The sequence below is a fragment of the Vitis vinifera genome, chromosome 14 (genome assembly GCF_030704535.1).
Source record: "Vitis vinifera cultivar Pinot Noir 40024 chromosome 14, ASM3070453v1".
Lineage (NCBI taxonomy): Eukaryota > Viridiplantae > Streptophyta > Magnoliopsida > Vitales > Vitaceae > Vitis > Vitis vinifera.
In genome coordinates, this window is record NC_081818.1 from 7,064,724 (window position 1) to 7,086,375 (window position 21,652).

A 21,652-nucleotide genomic window follows, 5' to 3' on the forward strand; every position below is an offset into this window, starting at 1 on the left:
AAAAAAAATAAAATTTCTCTTACATTTAACAATATTCATTGTTAGGACATTATGCATGTGTGGACCCCGTATTTCGCTCAATGCGTTCTCACTCGATGGTAAAACTGGTTTTTTTTTAATTGTTTGGTGAAATTTTGATTTTTACAAAAAGACTTGAAATCGCCACTTATTTTTTAAGGAAAAAACAAAATAAGAAAAAAAAAACCCTAAGTGTGACTTCTGAAGGAAAAAAAAAAAAACAAGTCTATGAAAAATCGAGTCTGTGTCCAGGGGTTAGGTTACTTATTAGAAAGGTATAGTGAAAGACCATACCACCCCTCTAAGCCCTATAACAAGGTCTCTACTAAATAAGGTGAAGCAAATGTGGTAATTGATAAGGAAAATAATGGATACCAATGAAATGATCAAAGAATAAAATGAATCATGCATACGAATAAGCAAAGCGGGAGTGAGATCGTACCTTAGCAACAAGTAATAGTACACTATCATAGAAACAAGGTTAGCTCAAGTACAAAATTATTGCAAATATATCAAAGAACAATCCAAAGATCAAGCAAATCCATTAAGTATGATAGTCGACAATCAGAAGAGAAAAACTCATATGTAGGGCCCCTATCAAAGCCCAATTGATTTTGCATGAATTAATCCCACAAATTCCATTATTTTGGAATTATGAAAATTATCTTCATGCTTATTAAAAATAAAGGAAAACGAAAAATTATTTTAAAATCAAAGAAAATTTGTGAAAGTGTTTACCTGAAAGAAAAGGTAGCAAGTTTATTAAAAACAAGATAAAATCCTAATAAAGAATGAAAAGTTGTAGAATTAAAAATATTTGAGAACTGGAGTGGACTTCAAATTATATGAAAGAAAACTAGAATTTTGAAAATTATTTGAAAATTGAAAATTTGAAAATTAAATTTGAAGATTGGAATTTTCGGAAATTAAATTTGAAAGAAATTGGAGCTTCAAAAATTATTTGAAAAATTGGAGTTTTGAAAATTGAATTTAAGAATTGGAATTTTAGAAATTAAATTGAAGAAATAGAATTTTGAAAAATTATTTGAGAATTGGAGTTCTGAAAATTGGAAATTGGAAATTGTTTAAAAATGGAAGTTTTGAAAATTGGAATTTTGAAAAATTATTTGAAAATGGAAGTTTTGAAAATTGAATTTAAAAATTGGAATTTTGAAGAATTATTTGAAGATTGAAATTTTAAAAATAAATAAGTAAATAAATAAAATAATAACGAAAATAATAATGATTAAATAAATAAATGTGAAAATTGGAATTTCAGAAATTGGAAATTAAATTTGGAAAGCGAAATTTTAAAGAATTATTTAAAGATGGAATTTTTAAAATAAATAAATAAATAAAATAATAATAATAATAACGAAAATAATAATGATTAAATAAATAAATGTGACAAAATTTAACTTTATTTATCTTATGAAATAGGTAAAGAATAAACAAAAAATTAACCTTATGAAGTAAGATCACCACTCAGGGTGGAGAGAATATGAAGCAAAATAAGTAGTAGATAGAATAAAGAAGAAGAGATGAAGAACACAACCAATGAGATATGAAAGAATGCAGTAGTGTGATGGTGGGAAAAATAATGAGAGAATGATGTGCCCGTAGGCCCAAGGCTTATGAAACTCTTGAATGAAGCATGTATACACTAAAGGGCCCCTATCCCGGTGTACAAATGTAAGCAGGGTAATAAGAAGGAAAGGCTCTGTTGCACATGTGAGGCTCAATGGGCTAGCAACGGTCTATATGTCAAAAGAGAATAACAAGGTATATGGCTAGTCGAAATGATGGCCACCCATCTTGCAACCATGGTCTCAAACATAATACTTCTTCAACCAATCTACGTTAGTTGGCTCCAAGAATCGGTTTCCATCTAGATCCCTCAACCATGCAGCGCCCTTTGGGGTTAGCTCCCTAATGAAGTAAGGTCCGCTCCAATTGGGTTTGAACTTTCCTTTGGAATCTCTGATCAATCCCCTGATGACCTTCAGAACCAAGTCACCTCTCTATAGCGGTCTAGGCTTGATCCGTTTTTTGAATGCACGGGTCATCTTCCTCTGATAAGCTCAAACATGGTCTGCTGCCTTCAATCTCCTCTCATATAGGAGATTGAGCTGATCTAATCGGGACCTGAGCCCATTCTACCTCTGGAATCTACTACTCTAATGCTATCCTCAATGAACCCATCTCAATCTCAACTAGTAGCATTGTCTCCATACCATACACCAAGGAGTAGGGTGTGGCTCCTGTAGAGGTGCAAAAAGAAGTCCGATAAGCCCATAATGCGAAAGGGAGCTTCTCTAACCAATCCCGAGAAGTCTCAACCATCCTTCGCAAGATCCTCTTAATATTTTTATTCGCAGCCTTTACTACCTTGTTCGTCTGCAGCCTGTACGCAGAGGACCTATGATACTGGATACCATATCTCTGCACTAAAGTGTTAACCTCTGCTCTGAAATGTACACCTCTATCTAAGATCAACTCATGAGGGACTCCATAGCAACATATAATGTGTGATATGATGAAACTGACAACTCCAACCAATGTCAATCTCGCATATGAGGCAGCCTCCACCCACTTGGTGAAGTAATCGATGACGACCAAGATGAACTCATGACCATTGGAAGATTTCGGCGAAATCTTCCCAATGATGTCAATACCCTATTGTGGACCCGCATTTTTCACGTGCGTCCCCACTCAATTGGCGAGACTCGCTTTTGATTTGGTGAAAAATTAATTTAAAAAAAAAATTCAAAGTCACCACTTATTTTATCTTATTTTAAAGGGAAAATAAGACAAAAAAATAAAACCGTAGAAAATGACTCCATAGTTTTTGGAAAAATGTGTCTTTGAAAAACTCGAGTCTAGGTTCGGATATCAGGTTACTTATTGGGAAGGTACCTCTAAGAGGTAGCACCCCTCTAAGCCCTACAAAGGTCTCCACTGACTAAATTGAGGGAAATATGGCAATCAATTGATTAATTGAGGATACCTTGGTTGACTAAGATGATTCCAAAAACATAGCATGCCAAACAAGATCAAATCACAATAAAGGAGAGTTAGGATGCATACCCGGACCGCTTCTCAAGCGCTATCATAAAACATCAAAGGTTAGTTTAAATAGTATATCACCCAGCATGCACTTTATCATAAATGATCGAACAATGTAACAAATATCATGACACCCAAGCATTATCAAACATAAGCATAGTTCATAATGACAATCATATTTACAGAATTCAGAAAGTGGGTGTTAGGGGACATACCTGGATAGCATAGATAATTCATAATATGCTTCCTCAATACATGGGGGGTTAGATAATAAATAATAAAATAAGAAATCCTAACATGCATGTCTAATTATCATAGTAAAAATGATTCAGAATATACGAAATAATCAAGTATCACACACATCTTGTATACAATTCCTGAAAAATAGATAGATATAATTATAACAAATAGCAAGGGTGGTAGCAAAAATAAGTTTTGAAAAGATTTTCTTATATAGGGGTTTCACCAATTCCCCAATTGATATACATGAATTTAGCTTAGAATTATCCCATTTATTTGGGACCACAAGCTTTGATTCATGTTTTGTTTAAACCAAAATTTTCATTAAAAACTAAGAAATATGCAAACCGATCAAGATATGGTTGCATATTATTTTTTTAAAAAAAGAGATTTTTATCCTAAGGACTCTAAATGAGTTTTTGAGATGCGCTTTAGGGAGGAACATTTTGAGGAAAGGTTTCTTTTTTTTAAAAAAAGGAAAATGATGATTTTCAAAGGACAATATTCAAGCATCAAACATAGGCACCCCAAAGAAAAACAAAATCACAAAATAAAGATTTAGACAATCATGCCAATTAAAGTGGTGAGAGTAGGGCCAACCTTCATGGGTCCCCCGGTGGCCTAAAAAAAGGGATTTGACCAACAATCACTAAGGCAACAAACTAATGACTTCCTAATCAAACAAACTAACAAAAATATCATCCAAGACTAACATTTAGATTTCAAGAAATGCATGAATGAAGGTAAAAAAATAACCAATCAAATATTAAAGTCAACAAACTTAGCATATGGAGATGATAATGTGGGATCAATTAAGGTAAATTAGCATTCTAACAAAATATGATAAATCAAAAACCAAAGTTTAGCAATCTTGAAAATAGGAAAACAATAACATGCAATTAACTAGATTGACTATCCAAAAACTCCTAAAAACTCAAACTAAATATTAATAGATCAAAACCTAAAATGTGTATATGAAAATAATAACATGTGATTGACTAGATTAATTAACTAAAACTCTAAAAACACTAAAATTGAATATTGATAGATCAAAATTAAAATTACCATACTTAGAAGATGAAAATAATAATACATGATTAACTAAATTAATTAACTAAAATTATAATCAACTACGAAATTGGATATAAATGGATTAAAATCAAAATTAACGAAATCAAAATCGCATAAACACATTCGAACTAAAAGAATAATTAATACTAGATTAAATTAGAATTGAAAACATCAACATCATCTAATAAGATTGGCTAAACTATTATATTGAAATTGCAAATACATTTAAACCAAAACAAATATATAAATCAGCAAATTAAAATTAAACTAAAATAGAAATTAAAAATATGGAATTTATCTAGGAAGGTTAATCAAACAATTGAATTAAAATCATGAACACATTCAAATTATAGAATAAATTAAAATTGAACTAAATTGAAATTAAACTCTATCTAATAAGATTATTTGAATTGATGAATTAAAATTAACAAATGCATTAAAGCCTAAACAAATTAAAACCAAACTAACTGGAATTTAAAAAAAAAAAACACAAACTTTATTTGGCACAATTATTTGAACTAAAGAATTAAGATCAGCAAATGCATTTAAACTAAAAACGGATTAAAATCAAACTAACTAATATTAAAAAAAAAACACAAACTTTATTTGACATGATTATTTGAATTGAAGAATTAAGATCACTAGATGCATTTAAACTAAAAACAAATTAAGACCAAACTAACAAGAATAAAAAAATGCAAACTTTATTTGTCACGATTGTTTGAACTAAAGAATTAAGATCAACGGATGCATTTAAACTAAAAACAAATTAAAATGAAACTAATAGGAATTTAAAAAACGCAAACTTTATTTAATAAAATTATTTAAACTAAGGAATTAAGATCAACAAATGCATTTAAACTAAAAACGAATTAAGATCAAACTAATTCGAATTAAAACCACAAATTTTATTCTATGTGATTATTTAAACTAAAGAATTAAGATCAACGAATGCATTTAGACTAAAAATTAATTAAAATCAAACTAATTGGAATTAAAAACACAAACTTTATTCAATATGATTATTTAAACTAAAGGATTAAGATTAACAAATGCATTTAGACTAAAAACAAATTAAAATCAAACTAATTGGAATTAAAAACACAAACTTTATTAATATGATTATTTAAACTAAAAAAAAAAATCAAACTAATTGGAATTAAAAAGACAAAATTTATTCAATATGATTATTTAAACTAGAGAATTAATATTAACAAATGCATTTAAACTAAAAACAAATTAAAATCAAACTAATTGAAATTAAAAACACAAACTTTATTTAAACTATCATATAAATTAATATGAATTGGCATGGAACTAATGAATTGCAATCACAAAAGAAAGAAGACATCTAATTTAAGAAAAATAGAAAAATGAAATAAACAAATTGTATGAATTGACGTTCAAAAGAATTTATCACGAAAATTAATTAAACTAACGAACTAAAATCTAGACTAAAGAGAATGCTCTATCGAAAACGAAAGCTAACATGTGTTGTGTCTGAAAAAAAAAATACTCTCTTGATGATCAAAGTGACAGCCCGATCTCTGTCCGAAGTCACTCGCTCTCCTCCAAAATTCCACGTGTTCTCTCTAAAAAAACAAATTCTCTTAGCGTGTTTTCTCTGCCTAAAAAGTATCCCGTGTCTGTTCTCTCCGGAAGAACTCTACTTTATGTTTGGATCTCTCCCAAAAAATCTTTGCCAAAAGAAATCAATTCCTCCGTGTGTTCTCTCTGCCCCCTCCCAAAAATCCTTTCTTTTTTTCTCCTCTGTTCTTATATTTTTATGGCAGCCGTGATTTCCCTCAGAGAGTGCATTGGCGTGTCCCTATTTCGAAAGTGGCCTCATCCTTCCATATGTGGCTGCCTCTTTTTCTTAGAATCCTCCGCTGAAGCCTATAAAAATCCCCACCGTCTTTAATCCTCATTGTTTTAGATTTCAACTATCTCTATATGCAATGCCATGGTGTGGTTGCATCTTTTTAGAATCAAATTTGCAGCCCCCACTTTCCCCAATACGTGGCTACCTGTTTCCTTTTAAAATGAATATAATCATGATGTCCTTAACACAATATTCTACTTCCTTATCTAAATATGACAACCACATAATCTTCCATAAATCAATCAATCCATCTTCTATGCCATCAAGGATTTTTCTATTAAAAGAACAAAGGTTAAAGCTTCTGTGGACCCGCACTTTTCACGTGCGTCCCCACTCGATCGACGAGACTCGCTTTTGTTTCGTGAAAAATTAATTTTTGGAAAAGTCGGAGTCGCCACTTATTTTATTTTATTTTAGAGGGAAAATAAAATAAGAAATAAAACCCTAAAAAAATTACTCCATAGTGTTTAGAAAAACATGTCTTTGAAAAACCCGAGTCTAGGTTTGGGGATCAGGTTACCTACTGGGAAGGTACCTTTAAAAGGTAGCACCCCTCGAAGCCCTATAAAGGTCTCTACTGACTAAGTTAAGGGGAATTTGACAATTAATTTGTTAATTATAGATACCTAAGTAGGCTAGGTGATTTCAAAAGAATGACATGCCTAACAAGAAAACCAATCACAATCATATAGAAGATTTAGGGTAAGTACCTGGACCACTTTTTAAGCGCTATCATAAAACATCAAAGGTTAGTTTAAATAGTATATCACCCAGCATGCACTTTATTAGAAATAACCGAACAATGAGACAAATATATCAAAACACCCAAACACTATCAAACATTGGCATAGTTAACAGTGACAAACATATTAACAGAATTTAGAAAGTGGGTGATAGAGGGCGTACCTGGATAGCATAAATAACTCATAATACGATTCCTTAGGACACGGGGTTAGATAATAAATAATAAATAATAAAATAAGAAATCCTAACATACTTAGTATCTAATTAGCATAGCAAAAATGATTAGAATATACGAAATAATCAATTATCACACACAACTTGTATACAATTCCTAAAAAAAATAGATAGATATGATTACAACAAATGGCAAGGGTGGTAGCAAAAATAAGTTTTGAAAAGATTTTCTTATGTAGGGGTTTCACCAATTCCCCAATTGATATACAATAATTTAGCCTATAATTATCCTATTTATTTGGGACCACAAGCTTTGATTCATGTTTTGTTCAAAACCAGAATTTTTATTGAAAACTAAGAATGATGCAAACCGATAAAAAAAAAAATGGTTGCATATTATTATTTTTTTTTAAATGAGATTTTTTATTATAAGGACTCCAAATGAATTTTTTAAATGCACTTCAAGGAGGAACATTTTGAGGAAAGGTTTCTTTTAAAAATAAGAAAAAGATGATTTTCAAAATACAATATTCAAGCATTAAACAAAGGCAACTCAAAGGAAAACAAAATCACAAAATAGAGATTTAGATAATTATGCCAATCAAAGTGGTGATAATAGGGTCAACCTTCATGGGTTTCCAATGGCCTTAAAAAAAGGATTTGACCAACAATCATTAAGGCAAAAAAAAAAAAAAAAAAAACTAATGACTTCCTAATCAAACAAACTAACACAAATATTCTCCAAAACTAACATTTAGATTTCAAGAAACGCAAGAATTAAGATAAAAAATAACCAATCAAAGATTAAAGTCAACAAACTTAGCATATGGAGATGATAATATGGGATCAATTAAGATAAATTGGCATTCTAACAAAATATGGTAAATCAAAAACCAAAGTTTAACAATCTTGAAAATAGGAAGACAATAACATGCAATTAACTGGATTGATTATCTAAAATTCCTAAAAACTCGAACTAGATATTAATGGATCAAAACCAAAATATGCCATACTCAAAAATATGAAAAAAAATAATAACATGTGATTGACTAAATTAATTAACTTAAACTCTAAAAACACTAAAACTAAATACTGATTGATCAAAATTAAAATTGTCATGCATAAGCCACGAAAATAATAACACGTGATTAACTAAATTGATTAAACAAAATTATAATCAACTACAAAATTGGATATAAATGGATTAAATTCGAAATTAATGAAATAAAAAACACACAAACACATTCAATACTAAAAATAATTAATACTAGATTAAATTAAAAACATCAACATCGTCTAATAAGATTGGCTAAACTATCAAATTGAAATCACTAATATATTTAAACTAAAGCAAATAAATAAATTAACAAAATAAAATTAAACTAAAATCGAAATTAAAAATATGGAATTTGTCTAAGAGGGTTAATCAAACAATTGAATTAAAATCATGAACGCATTCAGATTATAAAAAACACAAACTTTATTTGATACGATCATTTAAACTAAAGAATTAAGATCAACGAATGCACTTAAACTAAACACATATTAAAACCAGACTAACTAGAATTAAAAACACAAACTTTATTTAACATGATTATTTAAACTAAGAATTAAGATTTACAAATGCATTTAAACTAAAAACAGATTAAAACCAAATTGACTAGGAATTAAAAATGCAAACTTTATTTGATGTGATTATTTAAACTAAGAATTAAGATCAACAAATGCATTTAAACTAAAAACATATTAAACCAAACTAACTAGAATTTAAAATGCAAACTTTAGTTAACGTGATTATTTAAACTAAGAATTAAGACCAATTAATGCATTTAAACAAAAAAACAAATTAAAATCAAAGTAATTGGAATTAAAAACACAAACTTTATTTAACGTGATTATTTAAACTAAAGAATTAACATCATTAACACATTCAAACTAAGAGAATAAACTAAAACTAAATTAATCCGGAATTAAAAATATAAATTTTATCTCACGAAATTATTTAAACTAACAAATTAACATCATAAACACATTTAAACTAAAAGAATAAATTGTAACTAAGTTAATCCGAAAAAAATAAACTATATCTCACAAAACTATTTAAACTTAACAAATTAACATCATAAACACATTTAAACTAAGAGAATAAATTGTAACTAAATTAATCCAAAAAAAATAAACTTTATCTCACAAAACTATTTAAACTAAGAGAATAAATTGCAACTAAATTAATTAAAAAAAAAAACTTTATCTCACAAAACTATTTAAACTAACAAATTAACATCATAAACATATTTAAACTAAGAGAATAAATTGTAACTAAATTAAATCAAAATTAAAAATACGTACTTTATCTAACAGGATTAATTAGGTTAAAGAATTAAAATCACGAACAGAATTAAACTAACAGATAGATTAAAAATAAACTAACATGGAACTAAAAATATAAATTTTTACAATTATTCAAACTAATGAACCAAAATGATAAAAAACATCTAATCTAGGAGATAAATAGAAATTATACGAGCTGAGATTAAGGAAATTTATCACTAAGAATCAAATTAACCAATGAACTAAAAAAAATCTAAAAAATGCTCCATTGAAAACTAATTTGTGTTGTAGAAAAAAAAAATCCCCTCTTGACGTGTCAAAATGGCAACCCGATCCCTGTGTAAAGTTCCCTGTTGCTCCCCAAAATTCTTCGCGTGCTCTAAAAAAAAAAATCCTCTCGTGTCTTGATCTCCCCCCAAAGAAAAAAAATATATTCTCCCTCCATGTGTGGATCTCTGCACCCCCCTAAAATCTTATCTCTGACCCTTATTTATATGGTAGCACATTCCTTCTGTGAAACATTCCATTTCTTTTTTTTTTTAATGTGCATGGATAAGGAAAGTGCATACATGCAGACTGTGTCTTCTTCACATTAAGATAGTAGTATTTTTGGACAGCCTGCCAGTGAAGTGCCACTCAGTTGGAATGGGATATCATCATCTAAGGCTTTCAATAAAACCTTCCACTTCGTATTGTATTTATTATAGCAATTCAAGCGTCCACAACAAAATAAAGGATACCATTATATCCCAAAGAAACCATATAAATAGAAACCCATAAATCTCCTTCTCGAATCCCCGAATCCGTGGCAACATGATAGAGAATGGCATCAATTTCAACCTCACAAACAGTTTGAAGAATGAATATTGATCTTCAATTTCACCAAAGAACCATAAACCAAGAAGTTGAGTCATTCCATCCCTAACTGCCCATCTCATGAGAATAAACCCGGGAGCCTCCTCAATCCCAATCTAGAGCCATCCCAAACTGTCCCAATGAATGAAGTCGTCATCCGCAAACAATCATTACCAACAGAAATGAACACAATGCTAAGGACCCATGAATACGTAACCAGAAATTCAAGAATTATTCAGCCATTAGCTATATACGAGAAACACGCAAGAAGGAACAACACCATGGAATCACGATTGCCTAAATCCATTCCTTTTGATGAAGAACGGAAAATCCCCAATTTCCTCTTTGTTCTCTAGAATCCAAGAAACCAAGATCGGAGGCACCACCATAAAGAATTGAGCATCTTCATCGCAAGAATCAACGAAAATTAACGAACGAAGGTCTAAATCGCCATGACCAAACATCGAAACGAGAAATCAAGAAAATCACGCTAGATTGACAAGAACGGGAACTTTACAGCGTAGAGAACGCAAATCTCCTTTTTCCAGTGAGTTTTCCTCGACGAAGCAAATATTCAATGTAAAGAAAATTCTTTCGATCAACAAGCTTAGAATTGCAGCGAAATTTAGCTGAAAACGAATGATTCAATTCGTCGCCGATCTTCAGGAGATTTAGGACGTGCTGCCCATAAGAATACTTTATACAGGCCTAGGACTTGCTTCCGCATTCCAGAAAATCTCGGTCCACTTCTAGACATGGTGCATTGCCTTGGTCGTTGACAGCGGCGACATTCGACGGTGGCGATGATTGGCGGTGATGTGATTGCTGAATCCCCACAGTGCTTTTCTAACCCACAAACCACGACTTCCTTTGGTGTTTTTATTTTTATTTTTTTTAAAACTCTCAAGCAAATGAAAAAATAAATAAATAAAATCATTGGGTAAGTCATAATGATAATAATGATAGTAGTAAAATAAAAAACACAAATAAAAATATAAATACAAATAAAAATAAAAATAAAACTTTTAAACGGAATTATTGAATTAAAATAGATAAATAATGACAAGTACTTACGAAAAAAAGTGACAAGATAATAAAAAAAATAAATGAATAAGGAATTAGACAAGATAATAAATAAAATGATAAAAAATATAATGATAAATAAATAAATAAATAAATAAAGTCATGTGATTTTACAAAAACGATTTGTGCAAGTCACGCGAGCCACGTGAGACATACGAAATGTGCCAAAAAGGTACCCTATGTAAGACTAGGTAAACCTAAGTGGGTTGAGGCGAACCTAAGCAGGCTTAGTTGTCCCTCAATGGGCCTAAGTGAACCTAAAAGGTACATAAGTGACCTAGGGTGATCTAAAAAGTGTTTAAGGTAAGCAAAAGGGTATCTAAGTGAATTTAGGTGAAGTGTAATATGCCTAAGTGACCTAAAGTGAGTGTGCGTAGGCTAAAAGCTGTTTATTATGGATCTAAGTGTCCTAAAGTGATCGAGATATTGTCTAAGTGACCTAAACATGCCTAAGTGTATTGTCCTAAAAGTGCGCCTAAAAGCTATCCTAAAAAGAAAAGAAAAGTCTAAGTCTAAATCAAGACTGCCAAGGATCACAATAAGGGGTTAGACAATCCCTCAACCAGAATCTCCGAGGTGGCTCAAAAAAAGGTAAGTAGTATGAGTAGTTATGGGCCATCAAGGAACTATTGTGGAGCACTGGAAAAAGGGACAAAATTGAGGGTCTACAGCTTCTCAATTTAGCCATGGATTCTTATGAATTCTCCATAAAAAATCTGACCACCAAAGATGGAAAGCACCCATGGATCTCTATTCAAAACCTATTCAGTGCAGCACTAACGACCACCAAATTCCATTAGATTCGCCATTGAAAATTTAGCCATCCTAAGCTCCACTTAAACCATCGAGACATGAATATCATAAGGTGTGGGAAAAAGCTTTTTGAGTTAAAAAAAAACACCTCATCGGGAGTTTTAAGAAGCGGCTGCTTGACAGTTGAACCAACAATCTCTTGACATCATATGAAGGAAGCCTTGACCTTGAATTTCCTTGCATATTTGCTAAGTACATTACAAAGTGTGATCCCATAGCTGGTGTGATTAAATATGCTCCTGGTGTATTGGTCCACTCAGGTAAAGAGCTGAATACATGACTTTCAAGCATGATTAAGGCAAGATATTTTTTTAATACACACTGCGAGTAGAGCATGAAAAGTCTCAAAGATGAGAAGGAGCCAGCATAGGATTCGTGACTTTCTAGTACATAGGTCTTGAGTTCGAATAACTGTCAGAATTCGAAGGCGCTGAACAAAGCCCTTCATCAACAACTGATACATTCATGAAATTCGAAATAATAATTGATAGGATGACAAGTACTCTTACTGAAACTGGCGAGGGAGATTGCATTTTGGTTATAGATGAGCGTGGAATGGTAATCTGTGTGCTATTCCTCCTCTTCAATCCTCAATGCAAGTGTGAAATTAAAAGAAAAAGAAAAATGGGGAAAAGAATGAAAATGACAAAGAAAGTGAGAATCTAAGAACGGAATCAAAATAGAAAACAATTAAATTACGAGCAGTGACCAGTTGAGGAAGTGGAAACCATAACAGGAAACTGAACAAATAATGGACTGTCACCCTGTCCTTACTCAGAGTGTCTGCAATCTTTTTGTCTTTAAAAAAAATCATTCTATGAGTGGCAACCCCTCTCTCTTCAAATCTCAAGATGTTGTGTGTCCTTTCTAGGTTGCGTGGTGGATCATATGCTGGGATCATTCATCTTGTATGGCGACTGTCATCCCAGATGGAATATGAGTTATCCTAATACCACTGTTTGTAGTATTCGCATGCTGACTACCTGAACCACCAGATCTGTAGGTATCAATTCTCAAATCTTCATTCCTCAACTGGACATCTACCTCATCAGCCTGAGTGAGGATAGCAACTGACACAGCATTGGTGTGAACACGCCCTAACTTATCTGTCACTAGAACTCGCTGAACTCGATGAATTCCACTCTCAAATTTAAGCTTCCCATATACACCAGATCCTAAGATCGTTCCACTAGCTTCCTTATATCCTTTAAGATTAGATTCAGTTATATCTACCACTTCAAACTTCCAACCGTTCTTCTATGAGTATTTCTCATACATTTTAAATACGTCCATTACAAACAAAGAAGTTTCTTCTCTTCCGGTCCCTCCAAAATGCAGTCCCTTTTATAAGCTTCATCATTAGGAAGTAATGATTTTAGCAGCAAATTCTGCAACATTTTCTCTTTCTCTGTGGCTTGACCCAATTTCTCGACTGCCATGTTAAGCATGTCTTTATCTTCTGAACATTCGGCCATGAGCGACTTCAAACCATCAATCTCCTTCTATTTATTCCTCAACTCAGTTATATGTTCGATTGAACTTCTGAGTTTCTGAAGCTCCTTATTAGCCCTAGCATACTCCACTGGTGAGGCTTCTGGTTGTCCGGTTTATAAAATCTTGAAGATAAGCACTCCTGTGTTCAATCGCTAACAGCCTTTGTTCCATAATCCCAATAAGATTAGTGGAAAGTTGAGGTTGCAATTCCATGGAGTATGAGCGGATGAAGGAGAAAGGGGTTTTGGCCATAGTCGAATGAAAAAACCCATTTTGAATTTGATAAGTTGTATAGGATGCGTAAAGAGTTCCAATTTGTTTCAAAAAACCCTCATCTGCTTCTCATGTTAAACCCCACTGCTTTCCTATGTCTGCCTTCTTCTCTATAAAACAAAAGAAAATAGAAAGTTAGTAACCATATATTAATAATAAAATAGTAAAATTTGAAAATCTTAAAAAGTAGGATAAAAAAATTCTTGTAATTGAAAATTAAAAATTAAATTTATGTAATTAAAACTAAAATATCAATCGCATTAAAAGAATTAAAATCATGAAGCTCAAGCAATTTCCTACAAAAATAAATAAATGAATAAAGTGAAATAAATATATAAATATATATGAAATATCAATTTATGCAATTAGGAAAAACTAAAATCTCAATTCTCATACAATTTTCTAAAAAATGAATAAGTAAATGAATAATAATAATAATAATAATAATAATAATAATAATAATAATAATAATAATAAAATAAATTAATCACATGCTAGTCATACAAGCCATTTAACCATACTTGAAAGGTGACCGATTGTATTAACATTAGACTTAACCAACGATATGTTGGAAAAATATTTTTTATCACAAAGAATTGTGTGTGTTGTGGCACAATCTGCAAGACATGCATCTACATTGGATGTCGTATGCTGTACCAAGGTATGAGAAAGATCCATGTATCTTCAAGTATAAATAAAGAGGAGAATTTAAATAAGAAATAATAAAATGTGAAATAAACTATAAAAGATGAATAATAAACAATGTGTTTAAAGATGATAACAAAATAAACCTATTTGTAAAGAACTAAATAAGAACATAACATTTAATCATAACAAACATTTCCATCACCAATTAGATGGTCAATTTTCCCATTAGGATTCTCAAAGAATTTGAAACATCTAAATGGGTTAGATCTACTAGGCCATCACTATCAATGAAATTCATTTCAACTTCCTTTCCTTTTGCTTTTATTAAGGCTTGATAAAGGTTAACAAAATGTTTTAGAGTACGACAAGTACGTGACCAATGTCCTTTCATGCCACATTTATGACACTTATTCTCACGAGCATGTTTACTTTGTGGTTTTATCCTCTTTTCAGGTTGTACCTTTGAATTATTCCACTTCTGGTGGTTTGAGTTGTTCTTTTTACTTTGAGAACCACTACGATGAGAAGAATTGTGTTTACCATGTCCAAGGGTTTGAACAGATGTAGCATTGGCTTCAGGGAATGACATAGGCATAGTAGGATGAGATTGATGGTTTTTCAGTAATAGCTCATTATTTTGTTCAGCCACAAGAAGACATGAGATCAATTCTGAATATTTAGTGAAACGACACTCTAGATATTGCTGCTGCAGGAGCACATTCGAGGCATGAAAAGTCGTGAATGTTTTTTCAAGCATATCTTCTTCAATGACCTTTTCTCCACACAATTTTAATTGTGAGCTAATTTTGAATAGGGTCGAGTTGTAGTCACTAACAGACTTGAAATCTTGTAATCTCAAGTGCATCCAATCATAGCGTGTTTTTGGAAGGATTACAGTATTTTGGTGGTTATATCGTTCCCTTAGATTATTCCCAATGATAAAATGATCTTTAACCGTAAGGTATTCACCTTTTAATCCTTCATCAATGTGATAATGAATGAATATCAAAGCTCTGGCGTGATCCTACAGAGATGCGTCATTTCCTTCTTTAATGGTATTTCCAAGATTCATCGCATCTAGATAAATTTTAGCATCCAGAACCCAAGATAAGTAGTTCTTACCCGAAATATCGAGGGCAATAAATTCAAGCTTTGTAAGGTTTGACATTATCTGAAAGCTATATATAATATTAATCAGACAAATATTTCAATTATTATGATAAACCATTAATAAAATGCTTTAACAATATTTCAAGTAAACAATATCTAAAAATATAATGACCTAAAATTTATCAATTATAAATATGGTAAAAATGTATAAATATGAAATAAGAATTAAAATTTAATATATATATATATATATATATATATATATATATTTTCATAGCTTCAAGCTATGATTATTTTATCATAACAAAAATGTGCAAAGTAATATATAGTTTGAAGTTATGAATTATTTTATGTAAATTTGTACATAGCTTCAGGCTATGAACATTTATTTATTTATTTATTTTATAACTTCTGGCTATATAATATTGTTTGATATAACATCCAGTTATACCGTATAATTAAAAATAAATAATTATGGATCATATACTTAATTTCTGATCATTATTTGTAATTCTGTAATTTTTCCCCATAACTTCTGGCTATAGGAATTACACATATTTTTCATAACTTTTGGTTATGAATTTATCCCATAATTTATAATTTACCCCATAACTTCTGGTTATAGGGATTATACATATTTATGTATTCAAATAAAATAAATGAAAATAGAGATCAAAGGGTAATAAAATAGAAAATCATGATATAAGTTTATCACATACCTTTTTGTGAGAAAGAAGAGAAAAAAGTCTTTCTATTTCTCTAAAAATGAGAACATCTTTCTATTTCTCTTAATAGAGAAAAGTCTTCTATTTCTTTTGTAAAGACTAGTCGTGTTGATAACATGTTGTAAAATTATAAAGTGAAAGGAGAAGAAAACAAGAAAGACAAATTAGAATGTAGGAAGAGAATAGAATAGATTTTCATTAGAGGTATCTCCCTTTTATAGGGAGTCACAAAGAGATATACATTAATATAGATGATTATCCACAAGTTTTCATAATCCGATATATTCTCATATTTTCTAACATGGTATGATTAATTGGCAAGATATAATATGATAAAATATATATATCCTAAGATATTAAATCTCCTTGAATAGAAAATGTATATGTTAGGATATGATTTTCAATGAAATATGATATTCTTAAATATTGTGATATCGAAAGATATCATATCCAATAAAATATGTTATATTATATTTATATTTAATTATTGAAATGAATAAAAAAATAATATGAAATTATATTATTTTTCAATATTTAAAACAAAATTATATTACATTCCAATATTTATTTATTAAAAAATGAAATTTCTCTTACATTTAACAATATCCATTGTTAGGACATTATGCATGGTTTTTGTTTATTCGGAATTTTGTTCTTTTTTATCCTGGGATCTTTTTAAATGATGACTTAATCTTCATTGAAGATTCGAACTTGTTGATTAATCAATCGAAACATCACGTGTAAGTTTGAAAAAGTTTGGGTAAACAAAAGTTAGTTTTTCAATAGGTAGGGATTGGATCAAAAGTTTAAAATTGAACTAAAATTTTCTAAATAGTTTTTAAAAATTTGTAAGAGTGCTTAAGCACTTACCAAATGCCCGAGCATTGAAGCTAACACCCAAACACTTATTTAAGTGTTTAAGCAGTGGTTAAGTTTGCTTGAGCGCTTGATCCTCAAATTACCAAATTTTGGTAGATTTTATTTGTTAAAAAAAATTTCATTTACGATCTTCGAGGCTCTTAGGCCTATATATATATATATATTCCCAAAAGCTATTAAATAATCGTTGAATGAATTTTAGGTTGTTGAAGAAACTTGCATCCCCTTTGGAGTTGAGATAAATCTACTGAAGTATTCAAGGTGTTGCCTTGTGGACGTGAATTGTGGTATAATTGTGGGAGAGTGAGTCTTAGATAGTGTCTGTCAGGTAAAACAATGTACTACAATATTATATAGTAGATTATTGATCTAAAGTCTTAGACTCCATAGTTTTTTATCTTCATGTTTTGTATTGGGGTTTCCTATGTAAAATCCTTTGGTGTCACTTGTTAATTAATTTTTCATACTTATGAATTATTTGGATAGTAAATTTCAACTCTTGTATTAAAAATCTTTAAAATACACACATTCACCCTTCTAGTGTTACCCTACTGGATCTTAGGTTTTTCATTCATAATTAAAATATTTGAACTTTATAAATAAAAAATTTCATATTATTTTATTCAATATATAAAATTATGGATTCACTATGGATTATGGAGAGAATGGGAGGTGGTAGGTGCTGGTTCACTGTGGATTTGAAGTCTTTTGAGATTTCGATCAACATTGTTGGGGGGAAGCCTTGTGGTATCATCTTAGAGAGAAGTAGAGGCTTCTCCACCTGGATAAGGTTTGGCAATTCTAGTTTGAGGTGCTTGTTGGAGAGAGTGGAAGTTTGTTGCAGGAAGGAGAGGCTTGGGAAAATTGTAAAAAGTTGGGAAGAGAAGAGAATGAATTTAGACTGGAAAGACATGCTAACAAGGCGATGAGGTATATTCTTTACTCTGTTCGTGATCTAGAAGCGAAGAGGTTATGTTTGGTATTTCCGGAGGGTAGAGGGATTCTAAGGGGATGGGTTTTGCTAGCTGACAAGCTTTGTTCTCTTGGTATTGTTCTCCCTACTAAAGACAAGGTGGACTCAGGCATTGCAGGTGTCAAAGAAGGAAGGAGAGGTGAAGTTCAGGTTGAGAAAGAGGAGAAAAAATGGTTTTTTATTGAGGTTGCGAAGACAAAAGTGGGAAGAATAGGAGACGCAATGTGGCTTCAACTTAGAGGCGGAGCCTTGAGGAGTAGGGAGGAGCAATTGGGGCGTTGTCTTGTGGGATGATGGAGAGAAGAGGCAACTCAGTGTCCGGATTTATCTTGGTTAAGGAGATAAGGGATGAGTCTTTGGAATTTGAAAGGGGGAGTGAGTTTTTCGAATTTGGGAGGTGGCTTATTTCTTACGGAATTTGAGGTTGCAGAGGAAGTTGAAAGAGTGTTGCAAATGGGGATTCAACGTTTTGAGGATAAGACGTTTAATCTAGAGACGTGGGGACCCAATGTAGCTTATTTTAAGCCCGAAGTTTATTCAAATCATTGTTGGGTGAGGGCGGTAGGGCTACCTTTAAATTTCTGGAACTATGAAGTGTTCAGGGAGTTAGGGGATAACTGCGGAGGGTTGGTTGTTGTGGATGATGACACAACTAAGTTTGTGCAGCTTCAATAGGTTAAGCTTTTAGTGAGGATAGAAGGGAAAGATTTACCCAGGTCATTACAACTGGTGGTGGGTTCCTTATGTTTTGCAATCCAACTATGGTGGGAAGTGGCACCTTCGGTGTCGGTGGTGGTGTCGTCGCAAGGGAAGGGGTGGTCAAAGATTAGAGATGAAAGAGGTTTGGATTCACACGTGGGGAGTAGCTTTGGGCCATCGCGGGTGCAAATGCAAACTACAGGGGAGAGAGAGTAGTGGGACCAGTTGGTGAAGGCAAAGCTTAGCAGTTGGGAGTTATTTATGATCTACAGGGCATGGGGTATGACCGGGGATGCCGAGGTAGGTGTAGGAAATGATGGGAAGGGGAAGAGAGTAGTTGAGAATACTGGTGTTTGTTCAAATGATGGAGTGGGATTAAGGGGGAAAATAAGTGGGCCTAGAGTGTTTTGGGCCGAGTCGGACAAGGTGAAAAACAATGAGCAATTGGGAACCTAGGATTCCTATCAGCGGGCTGTTGTTAAGATTGGGCCTGTGACCCAAGAGGGCCTTAGGAAGGGTCATTCTTTAGGGGTTTTAGGGGTCGATGGGCTTGGGGGCTCGAGCCAATCTAACTCTCCAACTGTTAGTCAAGAAGGTCTGGCCCAGATGAATGTCACTGGAGGCTTAAATGGGGTTAGGGCTCCTATTGTTGAGACTTTGTGTTTGGAGAGGAGACTCGTTGAAGTAATTCTTGGTGTTGCGCCATTGGCTGAAGCTAGAGGGAAGTTTGGACCAAATGAGTCCTTGTTAGAGGAAGCTTCCAAGTACTCCCATTCTGAGACTTGCTCTTTTCTTGGCCTTGGGGGTCGAGGTTCTTTTCTTTTTCTTTCTGTGGGGAGAAAAAAGAGGTGGTGGTTGCTGATTGGGACCTTGTGGCATTTGAGGGGCCATATTATGTGAGCAGAGAGGGGTCAATTGACCCGTTGAGAGTAATCCGTGCATATGGGAGTAAGAGAGGAGTTTCAATCGATATGGAAGAGGGAGCCAAGGAGTATGATGGGAGAGCGTTGCCGGTAAAAAACGTGGAAAGGGTTTTAGAGGAGGAAGAGGTGAGTGTTTTGGGTTCGTGAATGAACTGTAGTTTCGTGAAAGTCTGCCGTTGTTTGGGTATGCCTACCGAGGGGTTTAAGGGGGAAATTTTGTTCCTTTTGAGAAGAATCGAAGAGATGAAAAATATTAAGGGCAATTCGGACGGAAAAAGAAGGAAAATCCAAAAGGTTTCTAGATTAGAGAGTGAATTGAAAAAAATCGAGTGTTCAGTGAATTATAGTGGTGCTGGAAAGAATGCGGGGGTACTTCAGTTGGCTAACTGAAGTTGGTGTCTTGTTGGTGCTGAGAGGTGAGCGGGGTTTTTCTATGTTTGTGTGATGAAGTTAAGAATATTATTGTGGAACATAAGAGGGGCTAATGATTGTGAGAAAAGAAAGGTGATCAAGGCGTTGATTAAGGATCAAAAGGTAGATTTGGTGTGCTTGTAGGAGACTAAAATGTAAGAGATGTCAAAGGGATAGTCAGGAGCCTAGGTGTGGGAAGATGTTTAGATTGGGGGGCCATCAACTCAAGGGAAGCCTCTGGTGGAGTGTTGGTGTTCTAAGATAATAGGGTGTTATAGTTATTGGAGGCGGAAGTGGAAACTTTCTTAGTGTCTTGTTGGTTTAAAAGTTGTGAGGATGATTTTTGTTGGAACTTCACTAGGGTCTATGGTCCTACGTTGAAGAAAGAGAGGGAAAATTTCTAGGATGAATTAGGTGCAGTGAGAGGGTTATAGGGTGGCCCTTGGTGCGTGGCAGGTGATTTTAATGTGGTTAGGTTTCTTGTGGAAAGTAGTAGGGGAGATAAACTAACCTACTAAATGAGAAGATTCTCGGAAATTATCGAGGATTTAGAGTTAAGGGACTTGTCTTTAAAGGGAGGCTCATTCACTTAAAAAGGTGGATTGAATAATCAATCTCATTCTAGGCTTGATCGGTTTTTGGTCTTGAAGGAGTGGGAAGATCACTTTTCAGGGGTTGTGCAGTGTGTTCTTCCTAATCAGGTTTTAGATCATTTTCCAATTCTTCTAAATGGGAGAAGAGTGAGGAGAGGCCCGGTGTCTTTTAAATTCGAAAATATGTGGTTGAAGAAGGAATGTTTCAAGGATAAGGTGCAGGTTTGGTGGGAAGGTCTCAGTTTTAGTGGGTCTACTAGCTTTGTGTTGGCAACTAAACTGAAAGCTCTGAAGCCATTATTGAGAGACTGGAATAGGTTGGATTTTGGTAAAGTGGAAGTCAATAAGGCTTTGGCTTTGAATTAGGTGAACTTTTGGGACAAAGTAGAGTTAACCCGACCTCTTATTGTTCATGAATTGGAAGCAAGGAGATGAGCAAATGAGGACTTTAAAAAGTGGGTTTTTTTGGAAGAAATTTTATGGAGACAGAAATCAAGGGAAGTTTGGTTGAGAGAGGGGGATAGGAACTCTAGTTTCTTCCATAAGATGGCTAATGCTCATAGGAGGAGGAACATGATGTCCCATGTCAAAATAAATGGTTCTTGGTTAACAAAGGAGAATGATATTAGAGATGGGGTGGTGAATGA

General features: G+C 32.7%; 1 pseudogene; it reads right to left on the minus strand.

Annotated features, from left to right (window-relative positions):
* Positions 1–13,144: 13,144 nt before the first annotated feature.
* Positions 13,145–14,123, minus strand: LOC100248762 (peptide chain release factor 1, mitochondrial-like; annotated as a pseudogene).
* Positions 14,124–21,652: the final 7,529 nt, after the last annotated feature.